Source organism: Mauremys mutica, chromosome 10 (genome assembly GCF_020497125.1).
Source record: "Mauremys mutica isolate MM-2020 ecotype Southern chromosome 10, ASM2049712v1, whole genome shotgun sequence".
Classification (NCBI taxonomy): domain Eukaryota; kingdom Metazoa; phylum Chordata; order Testudines; family Geoemydidae; genus Mauremys; species Mauremys mutica.
In genome coordinates, this window is record NC_059081.1 from 7575773 (window position 1) to 7595275 (window position 19503).

The 19503-nt window shown below is 42.3% G+C and overlaps 1 long non-coding RNA gene across 3 annotated transcripts in view; it reads left to right on the forward strand.

Moving 5' to 3' along the window:
* The first annotated feature begins 12033 nt into the window (after nt 1-12033).
* Nucleotides 12034-19503, forward strand: part of LOC123378328 — a 161160-nt gene continuing 153690 nt past the window's right edge. For all 3 annotated transcript variants that reach the window (XR_006582560.1, XR_006582562.1, XR_006582561.1), the window contains exon 1: nt 12034-12396. This is a non-coding gene — a long non-coding RNA (uncharacterized LOC123378328). The remainder of the gene's footprint in view (nt 12397-19503) is intronic.

The window sequence follows — 19503 nt, forward strand, 5'->3', positions numbered from 1 at the left end:
GGGGCATGTTTTTGCAAGGAAAAAGTGTTATGAATAGTATGTAAATATGTATTTTCACAAGTGTGGTACTCATACTAGAAATCTTCATATGGCCATCTTGAAAGCTCTTTGTGGGTTAAGGAGTCTCCTAGTCAAGGAACAGAGAGAATATCGTGTAGCCAAGCACAGAGCAAGTTTCAATAAAATTATGAAGAGTGATTACTTGATCAATTACTGGTCACTAGTTCACATAGACATTACAATCATCAGCTATGTACACCACTTACCAAGACCTCCTGCTCAAAGCTATAGGAGAATTCTATGACTTAATACTAGCATATTATGAGGGGGTTCACACAGAGAAGACAAGATCACATATCTGAGCAGGACTGATAGTCTATGTCCATTTAGGACCACGAAGTTTAGGTGGCAACAGTTTATGGAATAGTTGACAAAACTGGAGGCTCTGTGGCTTCAATTATTACACTGTCTCAATGAAGAAATTTTGCTTTAGTTTTAATTAATTTTAGGGGGGGTATTTATTTATTTATTTTTGTTTTGTTTTCTGTTGCTGAAAATAAACAAACAACCCTTTGGGGGTTTTCAACAAAAACCTGATAACTTATGAAGAAAAATTTCAGCAAACATGAAAACTTTTTTCATTTTCATTGACATCTGTTTGCAGGAACAAAAATCTTTCCCAACCAGCTCTAGAGTTTGAACTACAACATTTTTGCTTGTTAAGAATCAGTCACATTGTAGATCAGATACAGTCTGTAATTAAATTAAGGGAAAACATGTGTGGCATTTATATTTTTGCAAACGTCCTAATACAGAAATAAAACCTGCCCAGTGTAAACATCAGTGTCATTAAATAAATGAAAGACATATTTGAGTGTTAGGACTTAGGTAACTGCTTTTCTTGCCTCTTCACTAAGACAAGGGCTTCCATCCACTTCCGAACTTCACTCCTGCCAGCAATAACCCTCCATCAATTCCTATGAAAGTGCTCTCTCTCCCTTTGCTTCCAACCTATCTCCTTTCTGCTGCCCACCCCAGCTCCATCCTAATTCCATTCCTAACCCCTGCAAAAATAAGTTTCCACCTGATCCACCAATGGTTGAGTCAAAAACCAGCATCAGGGAGGCAGGCTATGTGTGCCATGGATGAGTGAGGGCTGCAAAGACAAAGTGATTCAAGATTCATTGTGTGTAAGAGTCAAATGTTAGCCCTGTTCCCTGACATTGGAAACCCTTGAAACCTCCCATACAATTGCTCCCTACTGTAGCTGCATGTGGACACCTTTTAGAAATGCCTATTGTTTAGGATGAATGCAAAACCCATGAAAGAACTCATTTGGAAATGGAAACTTCAGAAGTTAATGGAAACATTGTGATGCTCTCATGATATGATCCTCCAATGAGATGTCATTCTGATGATGTAATGCTCCTAATTTGTTATTTCATTGTCAGAACATGTTTTACTTGATACCCAGCTGGATAGAGCTGGTCGAATATTATAACAGTGTTCATGAATATTAATTCCAATTCCGAGTGGCTATTCAACCATATTCATAGCGCTTGATATTCAAGCTGCTATGCAACTGTCAGAAGAAAACAGATTGCTGTTCGTTTTAATCAGTCAGATCACAGTTTTATTGAATGTGCCTGGCTAGTGTGTGTGCATCCTGTGCGGGTGTGTGAAAGAAGGCAAAAGGAGCAATTTTATATCACATAGATAATAACAGATGCCCCCCTCAGAATTCATTATAGAAATCTGTTTTGCAGCCTTATGTTCCACTTCATCTGAAATCCTTTTGTTCTCATCAACTACTCTGCTGTGTGAAACTACTGCTTTGCATTTCACGAGCATTTGCAAACGGAATCTGATATTATTTGGTGACTATTCCTGAATTTAGTCTCCTGGTAAATGTTGTTTCTGCACCTACAAACTTTGCCTTCATTGGCACCCCAAAATAGCCTTTTAGTATTGATATGTTTATAAAGTGCCATGGATATTTATACTATATATAAACTAATAATAAATAATAGCTTTTCAAAGTGACTTTCTTCAGCCCTAAGGGTCAGCACAGCGATAGTTAGGGAGATGGGTGAAATCTGAGCCGTGCTTTGGAGTCAGTTGAGTTTTTGGGTGTGTTCCAACATGAAACTCACGGGATGTGAACACCTGTGACCCAAAACTACCAATTGTCCTATACGTCTCCTTATAATTCTCTGCCCAAAACTTCACTTGCCTTTCTTTGAAGACCCCAGTAACTGTGCCTTACCTACTTCACTAACCCATCTGATTTTACCCTTTTCATAATACCTGTTTTATAGGCCTGATCCTCAACTTGTGTAAACTGATGTAGCTCCATTCAGCTTAATGGGGTTATGCTGATGATATGGCCCTAGAGGTGAACTCCTGGCCCTATTGAAGTCAATGACAAAACTCTCATTGACTTCAGTGAGGCCAGGATTTCAACCGCTATGCTTAGTACACAGAGACTCTACTTAGCAGAAGGACATGCAACAGGGCAAAAGGCTGGTGCTTTAGTTTAGGGCATGACTCTAGGTCGGTCAGATAATGGGTATGTCTACACCTTGAGCTGGAGGTGTCATTTCCAGCTTGAGGAGACACATCTGACTGAGCTCGGATTGAGCCGGCATGCTAAAAATAGAAGTGCAGTCGTGGTGCCATGAACAGCAGGGAGGAGCTAGCTGCCCGAGTACCTGCTTAGTGTCTTGGACAGGTACGCCTCCAAGCTAGAAATTACCTCTCCAGCTCGAAGTGTAGACATGCCCTCCGTGTTAATAGCCTGGGGCAGTCTCCTTTGTGGATTTAGCCCCTGTAGATTCTTCAGGGTAGGAATTGATTCTTTCTAGGTGTTGTACAGCAGCTAGCACAATCAGGCCCTGAGCTTGCTTGGAACCTCTAGGTACAACTGAAATATCAAAAATAACAATTGGAGTCAAGTCCTATTTCAGAACTGGGCTTTACACGCTCAAGAAAGGCTATTTCAGTGATGGCCAAACCTCGGCTGAATGATAAAGGTACAGTATCTCTCATTCATGTTTGCAGAGTGGGGCGGGTTCTCTCTTCTGTACACCTGGAGGGAGCCTGATAACACAGACATTTCTTAATCTGAAGGCTCCGCTTTTGCCAAATGCAACGTTTCTCTCTTGCGAGACAGGTGTTGAGGTATTGAATGGTCAGAAAAACCTTTCCCAGGCAAGGAAGGTGTTAGCTGTAAGGGACGCGAGCCAAATCTTATCGGAAGGCTCTGATGAACGGTAAGGCAGGCCTAACGTTGTTTTGTGGGTGACATTAATGTGCTCATGGTGTGGTGGACGCAATGCTGCTGAAAATGCAGGGATATAAAAGCCTAATATAAGCATTACCAGCCAAGGCTGAAATAAAGGCAGGAAGGTTACCGTTGACAGTGTGGATATAAACATATCAGTCTTATAATAGTGTTATAAATAAAAAGGCTGTTAATTTTAACAATGGCTATATATATATATATTTAGGTAGTGTCAAGGCTCACGCACTGCCAACCTTTGTATCACCATTTATATGGGATCCCATAAAGAAGCCAAATATTTCCTATTATCTTTTAGCAAAATAGTAGAGCAAACATGAACATAAACCTCAGCCAGCAGCATAAATCATGTCTGGTACATGTGTAAATTGCATGGGTAATTTATAAATGTAAATGCAAACCGAAATGGCTTGGCAGTGAATCAAAAAGCTAATGATAGTGAAAAATACTGTACATATAATGCATCTATACTATGCAGGTGCTCAGTATTACAGTGCTGAAATACCTAGGAAGATAAATAGGTAACATCTGTCACTCTATGATCTCAAAGCCCTTTACCAACATGTATTAATTTATTCTCCAAACATGTGTCTGTGGGATCAGGAATACTGCATGCCAAGGCCCAGATGAAAGACACAGGGTGAAATCCTGGCCCCACTAAACTTAATGAGAGTTTTGCCACTGCCGTCAGTGGGGCCAGGATTTCACCCACGTGAGACAATTATTTATGCAGGATGTTTAAAAAGCTGCAAGATTCATTCCTTAGTGCAAATAACTGTTTCTGTGACCACATTTTCATGGTTCTTTGTTTCTGAGCTAAATAATTTGCAGCCCCAAACTGAGGGGACACAAATGTCCATGGAGTGTACGTAACTTTGGGTTGAGTGATGTCTCTTGTACTGAGCTACAGAGAAGATATTTGGTGGTATTTTTGTTACATGCAAGAATATATAGTCCTGGTGCGTTGATGAATACTGGGCCAAATTTTCTCTTTACTTTTTCTTCCGACTTCTCCCTTACTCCACACTCACGCTGCAGAATGGTCCTTTCCTTTCCTTTCCTTTTTTTTTTTTTTTTTTTAATTTTGTTAAAAGCTTAAAAACTGTTCCTGAAACTGGGGAAAGACATTCTAGTGCTGCATAATACTACGAAACCAGTGGTTCCCAAACTTGTTCCACTGCTTGTGCAGGGAAAGCCTCTGGCGGGCTGGACCGGTTTGTTTACCTGCCGTGTCCGCAGGTCCGGCCGATTGCGGCTCCCGGTGGTCGCGGTTCGCTGCTCCAGGCCAATGGGAGCTGCTGGAAGTGGCGTGGGCTGAGGGACGTACTGGCCGCCGCTTCCAGCAGCCCCCATTGGCCTGGAGCAGCGAACCGCGGCCACTGGGAGCCGCGATCGGCCGAACCTGCAGACGCGGCAGGTAAACAAACCGGCCCAGCCCGCCAGGGGCTTTCCCTGCACAAGTGGCAAAACAAGTTTGGGAACCACTGCACTAGACCAAGAAAGCATCTGTCAAATGATAGCCATGCAAGAATAAAGGAGGACTGAAAATGACGTGGCGTATACTATAGCTGTAGACTGGAGCCCTTTTATACTCAGGAAGTGAAAATAAGTATACAGGAATTGATCCTGGGAGTTGCAGGTGCTCAGCTCCATCAGATATCATAAGCTCCTTGGGGCAGGGACTGTCTTTTTGTTCTGTGGTTGTACAGTGCCTAGCACAATGAGGTCCTGGTGTATAAATTAGGAAGCCTAGATGCTACAGTAACACATAATAATTTAGCTAATTCGTTTAATTTTGTTTACTTTGTTCTCATACTTGAAGATCATCTGGGACTACTGACATGATATAGTTAGGACAGAAGCTGAAGGGAGACCTCAATTTCTCTTAGTGAAATCTGGGTTGGGTCAGATGTTAGAGATCACTACTTCAGCTTGTCCATCAGGTTTAATTGACAAATGTGACAATATTCATTCAGAAAGTTGGTTATGTGCGCCACGTGAACTGTGTTCAACAATGGAAATGAAATCAGGAGGTGACAGAATAGTTACCAGTAGAGATGAGTGAACTGATGTCCCCCAAACCGAACAATTCTTGGGGTTCAAACAACTGTGGTCAATTTTTTGTTTTTTTATCATTTTCATACACCTTTTCTGTTTCCTCTAACTGGGACTCAGAGCACATATGCCATATTGAAAGGCTCTTCACATCTTATTTCTACCCCAGTCTCCTAAAGTGTGGTGATTTAAATTGCAGCGTCTTATATAAATAAGAAATCCTTTGTCCTATTCCATGTGTGCAGCAGCACTCCACTCCAATGCTGCTCCACCATACACTAGGCCTGGATTGGAACTTACCGTGCCCAGAAAACTGGGAGGAGCAAAGGTGAATTAACAACATCTTTCCTCTTCTTGCTATTCCTGTGCTGAGTGCACCGCAGCCAGAATGTAGAATTGGGCCCTCCGTCTGGTAAACTAGTGCCCTAAAATGGTGTCCCAGTGGATTCTATTCCTGGCTCTCCCAGGAACCTGCTGTGTGACTGTGGGCAAATCGTTCACCTGTCAGTTTCTTCATCTGTAGAATCTGGGGTCCTGGGGCTCCTAGGTGCTCTGATAATACAGATAACTACTAATTGAGTAAATGTTACTTGCCTTCTTTGCAAAGCACTTTGAGATCCTCAGAGGAATGCTGGAGGAGAGCTTGGTTTTATTACTAATAATAGGTTGGGAACTGCTGCTTTACGTCATAGGAGTTCTAGGTCCTGCTTCCACTTGGCATTCAGTCTGGAACTCATTTCAGGGTTTGCCGAGTCCGCACAGCAGATTCCTCTCCTAATTGCTGCGTCCTAATAATAATTCTTCTCAAGTTCTTCCCCCTAAGAAATTCACTTGCTTCTGATGGTCCTGGGATCTCCACGAGCCCCACCAGTGTTGAGAAAGGCGAAGTCTTCTCCCAGACCCATTCCTTAGTGATGCTAAGCAGAGGGGTGTCATAAGTGAAAGTCTTTAGCTCTACTGACAGCAAAGGGAGGCATGCACTCCCTGCTCTTATCAACCAGCCCAGGTAACAGACTGAGAAAGTGTTAGCAGGACTTGCTTTTGATAGCTGCTTTGACTGGTGGTGCATGCTGATGGGCAGTGCTCTTTGGAGAGTCTCAGTGCCCACATTGCTTACCCTGGGCTCATGTATATAAACTGAGCCAAAACCAAATAACCGCCAGGTAAGTGAAGTAATAAACTAAGCAGCAGGGAATAGTCATGTAGGGCTGCTAAAGAGGTTTCAATCTGCTCTTGTGAGCACACAAGGTAAATGTCATTGGGCCTGATTTCAACCTCTGTGCACTCGGCAGTCATTTGCATCAGGGCAAAGTGGATGTAAAAGCAACTTCCCACCAGTGTGTTTCAGTTGCATTACTCACTCTGTGCTAGTGTAAACACGGCTCTTAAAAATCTCCAGAGATTCCACGACCTCCCTAGGCAATTTATTCCAGTGCTTAACCACCTGACAGTTAGGAAGTTTTCATAAATGATATGGAAACAAGGATAAAACAGTGAGGTGCCAAAAAAATGCAGACTATGTACAATTACTTGAGATAGTTAAGACCAAAGTTAACTGCAAAGAGTTGCCAAGGGATCTCACAGGGCAGATGAAATTCAATGTTGATAAGTGCAGAGTAATGCGCATTGGGGGGAAAAAATCCACCTATACCTACAAAATGACAGGGTCTAAATTAGCTGAGATTTTGGAGTCGTGGCCAGATCTCTCCAAACATCTGCTCAGTGTGCAGCAGCAGTCAAAAAAGCGAACAATGTTAGGAACCATTAGGAAAGGGATAAATAAGACAGACCATATAAAACCACTATATAAATACATGGTGTGCCTGCCCCTTGAATATTGCGTGCAGTTCTTGTTGCACCATTTCAAAAAAGACACACAACTTGGAAAAAGTACAGAGGGCAACAAAAATGGTTAGGGGTATTGAACAGATTCAATGAGGAGAGATTAAAAAGACTGGGACTTTTCAGCTTAGAAAAGAGACAACTAAGGGAGGATATGATAGAGGTCTATAAAATCATGAATGGTGTGGAAAAAGTAAATAAGGAAGTGTTATTTACCCCTTTTCATAACATAAGAACTAGGGCTCACTCCATGAAACTAGTAGGCAGCAGGTTTAAAATAAACAAAAGGAAGTATGTCTTCACATAATGCAGTTAACTGGTGGAACTCACTGCCATGGGATGTTGTGAAGGCCAAAAGTATAACTGAGTTCAAAAAAGAATTAGATAGGTCAATCAATGGCTATCTTCCATGAAGTTATTGGCCAACATGGTCAAGGACCCAACCCCATGGTCCAGGTGTCCTTAAACCTCCATCTGCCAGAAGCTGTCACTGGATGACAGGGGCTGGATCACTTAATAATTGCCCTATTCTGCTCATTCTTCTGAAGTAACTGGCACTGGCCACTGTCTGAAGACCGGCTACTAGGCTAGATAGTCAATTGGTTGTTTTTATGTTCTTCAAATTATCAAAATGATTTAATTCACCTGAAACGATGACGATTTTTTCAGCTCACAAATATTTTCAAGATTGACTATTTGTACCAGTTTAAGACTGGAAAAAATGTCAAACTCTCCAAAATATTCTCAAGGTGAGAAAACTGTTTCCCACCCATCTCTAGACACAAGTAGAGGTTTGCAGGAGAGGAACCGTGGGGGTATTCTGATAGGTTGGAGACAGCATGCAGACATCTTGGCCTCACTTGGGCTCCAGATAGCAGGATACTGGCCAAAACAAGAAAAGGCCCTGAAATTCTGAAAGTTACCTAATAAAAAGCACTTTACATTAGTGTGTATTGCAAACCAATAATTTGCGAAGTTACAATTCATTTTTAAAGAGATTTTCATGTTTCAGGAATAAACTAAATACCTAAATAAAAAGGACTTGCAACTAACAATGAAAATAGCACCAGGGCTCATACTCATTATCCTAGTTTCAGCCCAATGTGGAAAAAATTGGGTTTCTTATAGGGCTGTCGATTAATCGCAGTGCAATTAACTCCAAAAATTATTTTAAAAATTAATCATAATTAATCGCAGTTTAAATTGCACTGTTAAACAATAGAATACCAATTGAAATTTGTTTAAAAAATTTGTTTTCTACATTTTCAAATATATTGATTTTTAACACTGAATACAAAGTATACAGTGCTCACTTTATATTATTTTTATTGCAAATATTTGCACTGTAAAAATAAGAAATAGTATTTTTCAATTCACCTCATACAAGTACTGTATCTCTATCCTGAAAGTGCAATTTACAAATTTTTTTTTTTAAATAACTGCACTCAATAACAAAACAATGCAAAACTTTAGAGCCTACAAGTCCACTCAGTCCTACTTCTTGTTCAGCAAATTGCACAGACAAGCAAGTTTGTTTACATTTATAGGAGATAATGCTGCCCGCTTCTTGTTTACAATGTCACCTGAAAGTGAGAACAGGTGTTCGCATCGCACTTTTGTAGCCGCCATTGCAAGGTATTTACATAAAATACAAGCATCCTTTGTATTCTGTGTTGTAACTGAAATCAATATATTTGAAAATGTAGAAAACATTCAAAAATATTTAAATAAATGGTATTCTGTTATTGTTTAACAGCACAATTAATCGTGAGATTAATCACTATTATTGCTTTAATCACGCGATTAATCACAATTAATTTTTTTAATCACTTGACAGCCCTAGTTTCTAATTGAAACTGCAAGAAACCCTAATACTGCTTTAGAGATGGAGCAACCTAAAGGTGAAGAATGGCTTTTTAAAAAACCTTTGAAGGAAAGAATCATGATTTAAAAAAAAATTAAAACAAATGATAGCATTTAAAGAGACATTACAGAGAGTCCTGAGGAAAGAAGGTGTTTGTATCCAGACACACAGAGTGCTCCTTGTGATTGGGATTTTACTTTGTTTAATGCAGAAAGTCAGATGTATAATAGAAAATGCATTAGTGGCAAAGTGCCCCAGGATTTATGCTTAATTACAGTCCAAAAAGCTGATGGATAGTCACTTGGTTTCTTCTTGGATGGGATTCCATCATAAAAACTCATCCCATTACCACACTGCAGCAATTAGTTCAAGACTGCTCAGCCTCTAAAACATCAAAATTAAATTCTACCATCAAACTTGCACAGAATTCCTATTAGCTGCAATGGGAGTCCTGAGCTAGTATCAGAGATCAGCATTTGACTGTCAAGTCAGTGAGAGGTCAGTAGATTATTTAGTCCTGCATGTGTTTCCAGGTACTACCCAGGAGTGGATTCAGCAGTGCACTTCATGACTCTCACGAGGCCAGGCTTCTGCAACACCTGGCATAGTGGTGATATGAGGCAGCTCAGGCTGTATCAGCCCATCACAGTTCTTTTTGCTGCAGTATGCTGAGCTGCTCTATGATTCTTTCCCAGTGAATTGTGGGAGAATTTGTCTGGCCTTCTGAGTGCATTGTGGGGAGGCATTGGAGGACTATCAGTCCTCCAGTGGTTTATCCTGCACCCACGCTGGAAAGTGGGTGAGTTACCAGCAATAAAAGCAACATCTGAGCTCTAACCTACAGCCGCCGTAGCTAAGCCTGCTAGCCTGGGCTGAAAGCACCACCAAACTCATGTGAGAAGATTTTGTGTGTGGCTGACAGGGGAGTTTAATACAACACCCGAGTAAGAATAAGGTTAACTCTGCAGTGAAGACAAATGCTAAGAGTCTTTCTCATCTAGTTTTATAATTCTCCTGCAGGGAAGTCACATCCTTCAAATGAATTCTCAGGAGAACTTCAAAGGATGTGACCACTGTAGTAGCTCCAGGCTATCTCAGGGTATGTCTACACTACAGAGGTGTGCTTGAAGCATGTGTAGACAGACCCAAGCTAGCTTTTGTCTAGCTAGCTCAACTGACCATACTGGTAAAGCCACAGCAGCACATGCTATACAAGCTGCTGCAGTCACACTTCAGGGAACCCAAGCTCAAGTGTAGTTGCTGCAGAAACAATTCCTTGGGCTGATCTCCCTTTCTCACAGTTCATGGCAGAGCCATTTAAAGAAATACAGCCGGATACCATCAGTCAGACCCAAAGGAGCCACAATGACTGGAAAATGTGGGAAGAGAATGAGAAGGACAAAAATTAGGAAGGTCATAGACTAGAGAACAGAAAAAAAACAATCAGGACTTACACAGGGAGTGAGCAGAGATAATAGAAGGCAGGTAAAAGCGCCAGGTGCTGGGAAGAAGGTAAGCGAATAAAAACACCACAGTGAACATAGATCCTGGTCACATTTCAGCTAAAACAATGGAAGGGGGGGAGGGAGGCCGCACAGTGTCGTACTTGTCTTGCACTTGGTAATTGAATATTGAGTCTTTAATCCCGAGGTCACTTGCTCAGCAATGAGCTAGGTAAGTAATGAGTGAAAGTCATTACCCACTAAAAGCTGTGCAGTGGCTTATGTGAACTGAGTCAGTGGGCTCAGTTTCTTAGTAGACACATGTATCTGCTAAGTGACAGACAGATATTGAAGTAGGCCTAATTAGCCTGGGTTTAAAGTGGGTTGATGTAGGAAAAAGAGCTCACACCAGCCACAAAGGAGGCGGGGGTGGGAGCTGTGCAGAAGGGCTGCTTCCCCTAGGACAGGAGGAAAGAAAGTCAAAATCAATATTTACCTCAAAGGACAATAGGATCCAGATCTTCAGCTGGTATAAATGTAGTTACTTTGCTGTGCACCAGCTAAAGATCTCAGCATTAATCGACCTGTGTAGTCAATATATGTATGTTTTAATCAGAAAGTCTGGTGTTCTCTTTATTCTGGTCATGATGCATTTCACTGGTAACAGTTTTTCTTTTTGAACTAATGTTGTAAAGGGGTGATGATGTTAGAGATCCAGAAATAAAATATTATTCACCTCTGATGTGATGATTATGCTGTCTCAGTTCCTCATCAGAAGTGAATAAGAGTTTTCACTGAACTAAGTTCCAAAAAAGAGGATGTCTGAGTATTTGATTGGAATGTTCAACATTTCTTCAGACTTCAGTGTTCTACTGACAAAGTGAATGTTGGAAACATATTGGCTCATCACAAATCTATTTTAAGACAATCACATACCCCAGCTTTTTTTCTTACACGTGACAATTTACATATGTTTTCAGACTTTATAAACTGAAAATTATAGAGTGCTCAGAGATCCCTGGTTGAATGGTAGTTTATATTGTACTAAGTTAAAGCATAAGTAATAATAATCACAGATATATATTCAGACCTGGCGTACAGTCCCCACAAGGAGACAATCGTGTCATTGATTTTTTTTTATGTCAATGGGGAATTATGCTTTAATATCAATGACATGATATGACCCCAGACTATAACTGTGTTTGGGCAGGTTACATTTTAGTCATCTTACAATAACTGATTGTGCAGTCGAGTTGTCAGTACTGGCAAATTAGGAAAATATGGGGTCAAATTCTCTTCTGGCATAAATGGGAGCAGCTTCAGCTATTTACATCAGCAGAAAATTTGACTCATTAGCTATTATACCCCCATCACAGCACTGCACTGTCTCTAGGAGTCTCATATGTTTCTATGGTGAAATATACAAGGTATGCAAATTTGGAGAAGTACAATACGTAAGTCACAATGACTGGCATTGGTGACATCTGAGTTTTACTGGGCTGACCTTTTCCAATGGCAGACATCCTACCTTTTGATCCAATAAGCAACTACCTGACCTTTCAATACTGTATGTACAATATCACGTAATGGGCTCCAGTTATGTAGGGAGCAAGAGAGAATCTGCTCTGATCATTCCTGAAAATAATACACTGTAATTAACTTGATTTAAAAAGTTTGGCAACAAGCACAGATTGAGCAGAGACACACTGTCTGCATCGCTGCTGCTCCAGTAACAGACCCTAAAAGCTTCACCAGTGATCTGTTATTCTTACAAGAGACAACAAAGCTCCCAACAGGCAAAGAACAACAGAATTAATGGATTGGAAAGCGAGAGTCTACTGTATGAGCTTTCAAAACTCTCCCTAGACAAGCAGACTGATTGTGCATATCCAGTAAGTTACTGCTATCAGGTTTTGGGTGTATGTAATACCGCCAGGGGGGAAAGAACAAAGGTCAATAGGTTGCAAACTACCTGAACAACATTTCCATGGAAATCCTTTAACTTTTAGAGAAACAAATATTATTTACACATAAAAGCCCCTTTTAAAAAGTAAGCAAAAGTCTGCTCAGTTCAACTACCCTATGGTGAAATCATTTTTTATTGAATTGAAGTTTCATGGATCATTAGAGAGCCGGAGGCAGAATCCCAGGAACTGGTCTGGACTAATGAGTCTTGTGTAAATCGTTTTCTTAAGGGTCATGTGTCCTTTTTCTAGGCTTTAAAAGAACCTCTAACTTACATATTTTCCTCTCTCTCTTTTTTCCCTAAAGGCAAAACAAAACCTAAAAATCCCTTTTAATGGAATATAAACCTTTTCCATTGTTGTAGGCTGCCAGGAGTGTGCATTTCCTTAATCCATTTTTACTACACATATAAACATGCCAGCAATATAGAAAAAGTACTCGCACTTGCATGTGTTTACTTACGGCCAAATGCCGCACTGTTTTGTACACAGGGCAAGCTGACTAAAGGCAATGGACCTTAGCCCCATTGATTTCATTGGCCTGTGCTGATTTACACCAGCTGAGAACCTATGGGAGTAAGTCAGCACAGTATCTGGCCCTTGCTTCTAATGTGCAAATCATTGATTTGGGGTGTACAAGGGAGGGGAGCTTATAAAAGATTGACTTCAATCTGCCAATAATTCATGTCTGATATAGAGTCAGGGTATTGGGTAAAGGAAAATGTTTGGAAAAATATAAACCCTGTCTCTCTAGAGGCAGACAGTGAGCTGCTGTTCAAGTTAACACCTTCCATTCCAGAGAGCCCCCACATGAAATAAGGTTCATTGTAATCCGCAAAGGACTCCTTTTGAACAACTGGCAATCACCCTTGAAGGTCGAAGATGTAAATCTAAACAGAGGCTCAACTGTTTTATAGCTACCCGTTGAAAGGAACGTGGTCTTCACTAGAAAAAAAAATTAAGTCAAGTTAACTAACATGAAGTAAAATCTTAGTGAAGACAAGACACTCTATTTTTCACACATTGCATGTTTTTACAGTTTAGCGGGTCAACCAGCCAAGGATTTATCTTGCCCTAACTCATGTGACAGCTGACTGCTTTGTCTTCACTAGGATGTTCACCTCGTGTTAGTTAACATGGGTTTAAAAACACACCTTTTCCCCCCTAGTGAAGACAAGGGCTTGGAGGAATAAATGTAGCAAAAGGAAAAACAGGGGTTCAAACTTCTTTACTCTAGGGGAAAAAAGCCTAATGTGGACATAGCCAGCTGGAGTAAGTGGCAGCACCAGAAATAGAAAGAACACAGGAGCCATGGGTCATAGCCAGGACACCCATGTTACTCCTCTGCCTTAACCAGGGAGAATTTTGCTGCTGCTGCTAAGCTATGTTTCAGCTCCCAGACACTCCAGCCTGTCTGTCTCACCAGCAAACTCCAAGACTCTGCCGGTCTCAATCTTGCCTTGCAGGTAACAAACAGGGAACCCAAGTTCTCCCAAGACATCTCCCTGCATTGTGCAGTCCCTCCCACTGTAACATTCACAGAAATTGCTGCCTCCAAAGAGACAGAGCATACGCCACCTTGTTTAATGGAGGTGTGACCCTGCTAGCCCCTCAATGCCCACTGTCAGGTGGCTCGCTATACCATCGCTCACATCAGGCCTGACACACTCACTTCACCCAACACACTGTTGTCATACATATTTAAAATGTGTCATGTAAGTTGTCCTGTGTAAACTGGTGACAGACTGGTCCCTAAAATAACAGTTTAATGTATGTATAGGTTGTGTGCAAAGTTATAGATGTGTGGCTGGAAATATATTCTTAAAATGTGTTTGGGAGGCAGTGCATAAACTCAGCCTGCCCTAGACAAAGGAATGTGGAGTCCCCTGTTGTGATTGATTGCCTTAATTACAGGCAGAGAACAATGGAAGTACATTTACATATAAGGTAAACAAAGCCATACAGCTCACAAGCAATGGAGGAAGGAGCTTAGTGAGCTCAACGGAGGTCAGAGTCTGCACCCCAGGAAGCCTTCCAGGCTCCTGAGGCAGAGACAATGGACTTTGGGTAATATAAGGGGATCAAAAAACCATTTTAGTTACCCATCACTTTGCGGGACATATGGTACAGCACCCTCTGAGCCTGTGAAAGCTGGATCCCCTAGCCTGCAGGCTAGAGATGCTGCTAACATGATGCAAGGAAGAAAACCGCTTAGGCAAAGATTATAACTTGCTAAAATTAATTTTCACTCACTAGAAAGCGTGGTTTGGTTTGTAACTCAGCTGTCTTTTTCTTTTGCTTAGGATCACTTAAATCACTGTTCTTTAATAAACTCTTGTTATTACAAAACCACCTCAGTGCTGTGTACTATAGTGAGAAGTGGAAGTCTTCAGCTAACTTAACAGACTGGTGTGTGCTCTGTTTCTTCGGAGGCAGCGAATGTAATAACTTCTGTAAGTGTCAGTGAGAGGGATTGGACACTGCAGGGAGACGTCTCAGGGGGACCTCGGGAACTGGGGTTCACTGCTTGTTACCTGCAAGGCAAGGTTTAGATTGGCAGTCTCAGAGTTGGCTGGGACTGGAGAGTCAGGGGGCTGGGACACACCTTTGCAGCCGCAAAGCTCTCACTTGCTGAGGCAGAGGGATAACACAGTGACTTACAGTTCCAGGCCTGCAAAGCAGAATGTTACACTTGCACATAACCAATAAGACCTACAAGCTCTCAGTTATGGTCATAGAGGAGACAGGACCTTGAATCAGTAAGAATGTGGATGTATTTAGGCAGATTTTGAGATTTCCAAAGCTGACTAAGAGTCCCAGCTCCTAATGGGGAGTGTTATGCAGTTATCTTCATTGAGCCAAAGCCTGAAATCTTTACTCACTTTCCGCTTAGGCAACATTCCAGTTGGGCCTTCTACTGAAGACCTTGCTCAATTTGTATTCAGTCCTTACACAAGTAAACTCTCCCACTGAAGTCAGTAGGACAGCGTGTCTGGGCAATGACTTGCCTGTACGCCACAAGATTCCAGATTCCACGGGAAACGCACTGGATGAGCCAGGAACACAAAGATGCAAATGACCCTTGTTGATACAAGAGCCTATGACTATTCCATGTGCCCCCAGTATCTGGCACATCTTAATACAATAGTCTTTGACGTTTCCACGCTTTCAGGGTCTCACATCTGTCACCGTCCTTAACTCAGTACGTCCAAACAGCCGTCAGGAGGTGTGATTGCACAGGCTTGGATCTAGCCAGTTCCCGGAAAGTTACAGTGAAGCCAGAGCTATATCATAGACCAGGGTTATGTACTTGAATGTCTAACCTGTGCTGCTGCCATGGCTACACTGCTACCTCTCGTGAGCTAGCTAGATCAAAGCTAGCTCAAGGCTGTGTACACGTACTGTAATCACACTTCCCAAGTGCATAGTCGACATACCCTGAGTTAAGAACTGTGACAAATCTGAGCCCTTGGAAGTGTGCAGATGTCGAAGACTGTTGCACTAGACGTGTTAGAATTCTGCCAAGCCTCCTCTAGTATCATTTTTTCCCCTAATTTTTGATTATTTCTATAGATTTGTTTTTATTATTATAGTTCTGGGGGATAGGGTTAGGGCACTGCTGACAGCAGGCATGCAAGGGCTCCTTATGTGGCCGAGGGGCCCAAGACACCAGTGCACAAGGTGTGGGGGAGGCGGCAGTTGTCCTGGCACAGCAGAGCAGGGACCCCTGGCCAGGACTATAAGGAGGAGGGTGGGGGCAGCTCCCATGTTCCTGGCTGGCAAGTGAGCAAGTAGGGCCGTGAACACAAAGCTGCAGAGGGGTCCCTGTGCAGCCATGGGATTGGTGATAGGGGATCCCTGCAGTCACAAGGCGAGAGGAAGGCTGGGATCCTGGCATGGCTGACCAGAGATCGAGACTAGGGCCGGGAGGAGAAGGACAAGACCCCGGCTGCAGGAGAGATCATCCCACTGCTGAATGGCTCCTGCCCACGGCCTCCTTCACGAACAGGGACAACAAGGATGACTCCTGATCCCTGAGGGCAAGCCGACTGTTACTGATTTATTTCTTTCAGCGTATCATCTGAAAATGACATTTACCAAGAGTTATGGGTCAAAATCGAATCCTTCCAAGCGTCGCTTTGGGCACATGGAGTATTCATCAGCTATTGTATCAACAAGCGCCGTGTGTGGCTTTGTGTTCCTGGCCCATTCCGTGGGTTTCCTGTGGAATCAGATTCTGAGGGGTGGGTAATTAATGCGATAAAGTCTCAGTGCAGGTTATGCAGATCTCTGGCTCTTGGAAGCATTTGCCCCTCAGGGAAATGGCTGGCTTTACCTGTTTCAGGAGGCCAGGGATCAAAGGCCCCAAACCGAATAAAATGTGAGCTAGGAGTGACTAATGGTCCACCGACACAGTGAGTAGCAGCCCACAGCAGTGAGTCTCAGAGCCCGGTTTGACAGACTCTGGCTTGCAGGGCTCATGCCACTGCACTGAAAATAGCTGTGTAAATGTTGTGGCTCAGGCTCTGAAGCCTAGGGAGGGGAGTGGGCTTCAGAGCTTGAGCCCCGAACCTCTACACAGCTATTTGTAGAGCAGTAGCGCAAGCTTGAGTCTGTCAACCTGGGCTTTGAAGCTTGCTGCCACTCATTGTGTAGACGCCCCAGAGGCAGAGTCACTCTAAAACAAAGAACTGACGCACTTGCGTACAAACCTACCGGGATCCCATGCTAGTGATGCGTAGTATCTGGTAAGCTTAGCATGTGTTCAGACTGTTTGTTTTATTATATGTTGTGTCTGTAATATTCTTGTCCTGAATAAATATACTGTGCTTTGTAAAGGCTGGCTGCCTGCTGGTAAGCCCTGTTCTTGTCCCTGGGAGATAACAAGACTGCAAGTCCCCAGTCTGGATGAAGAGGGATACAAATTTCAGCCCTGGGAATGGTGACTATTAAAGGCCCCAAAGCTAAGGTAGGGGGTGCCCTCCAGGAGGACATGAAGGGGACATAGATGCAGTTGCCCCAGCACTGTGCAAGGACCTCAGGCTTTGTTGTTTAAATGTAAACATTTGAAAGGATTGTGGAGCTTTTAGCACAGACTGTGCTACTTGGCATTTTAGCTTCCTGAGGAATCAGACAAAACCTCAAAGAACCATTTGGGAAAATGCTCAACCTGGGAGTCACAATTCTTTTGCATTTTACCCTACAATAAGCTTGCTGAGGTCGTTTAACTACAGAAGGTTGATTGCCACGTGGCTCGAGTTTCAGTCAAATCAAGAGATGTTAGAATTGGGACTCGGTGTGATAATGACGACTTTGCCCACTTAGTTCACTTTACGCTGCAAGCACTGTAGTTATTCCCTCTCCATTAAAAGGAAAGCAGCTTTCCCTGCTGCTGTTCTCCAGAAAGGGGAAACTAAACCCAGCCAGCTTGAGGCTGTTTGGATTGAAATGCAAAATGACAACTTTGGCAGGGAGTGAGTATGTACAGGGAATAAAGTACAGGCCATTTAAAAACCAAGTATGAAAGTGTATGTTAATTGAGAGTCGTGGTAAAGCAATTCTACGTGTAGCATGTTTAAAGAAAATTACACTTATTTTGATCTTAAGGGAAACACCCCCTTTCAGATTTTCTCTCTCTCTCTCTCACCTGTGCTAATGAAATGACATTTATCAAATTAATGAGAAAAATGAGGAAAGTATTTCAAAGGCAGCTAGAGCATATGATTAATCAGAATTCCTTTGATTATTAATTATTATTGTTGCAGGTATTATTGATAAATGTTAGTGCTAGTCTTCAGTGGCTCAGCTACTAAGAATTTGGATTAATGGAAATGTTTCTAATTTGTCTGTGCATTGCTAGAACCATTTTTATTAACTGATAACTCTTCTGGAATATTGCTGTTTAATATCACTCTCTCTGTGGTATACACAGTTCCTATGCACTTAGCAATGCTAAGGGATGATGAATTGGCAGCTCTGTGTTCTATTCTTGACTCTGCCACAGACTTTTCATAGATAGTATTTCATAGAATATCAGGGTTGGAAGAGACCTCAGAGATCATCTAGTTCAACCCCTTGCTCAAAGCACAACCAATCCCCAGACAGGTTTTTACCCCAGTTCCCTAAATAGCCCCTTCAAGGATTAAACTCACAACCCTGGGTTTAGCAGATCAATGCTCAAACCACTGAGCTATCCCTCCCACTTTCTGAGAGACTTTGGGCAAGTGACTTAAATTCTCTGTGCCTCAGGTTTCCTTTCCGTAAATTGGGGGCAACAATCCTTCCAGGACTCTTAGGAGTGGTGGGATACTAAATTGAGTGCCTGTGAAGTGAACTGAGTTCTCAGATAGAAGGTGCTATTAGAAGTCAGAAGCTCAAGAATCATTTCACCAAGCAAGAATAAGTGCGTGTCTGCCTTAGAGTGAATGATCCTGAACTGATAACGGATGCTCTGCAGCAGATGACCTAAGAGGTCTGTTCTAGAGCAACTTGGTGTCAGTTCAGTCTTTCACCTTTTAAAAATGTCAGCTCATGTGGAATGACACCTCAAGTTCTGCTTTGTGTGTGCTGAAGTCAAAAGGAACTAAACAGTCCAAATAACGGAGTCAAAACCATCAGGGTTTGGATATTTTCAAGAACAAGCAAAACCATTTAGTGTCACTTGGATTCCATCCCAAGTCATGACTTTGCCAAGGCTCACTTGATTCTTAACCCAATTCTAGTCTATACCAGGCAAACCTGGTCCAAGTTCTGGGCTTACCACAAAACCAGCTGTCTTTTGTCTGGTTTCCTGTTTCCTCAAAAAAGTCTTGCACATCTTAGGATGAGTGTCATCAGAAGTATCAAACTGTGGTGTCACTAACGTATCTCAGCAGCAATAGCTGCAGACACATGATCCATTATTTGAAGCTCTTCCAATTGTCCATACTCTCTTGAATATAACCTGGACCACAGCCCACAGAAATCAATGGGAAAATCCATGCTGATGCTAGTGGGATTTGGATCAGGTCCACCATAATGTTTCATTTGGAAAAG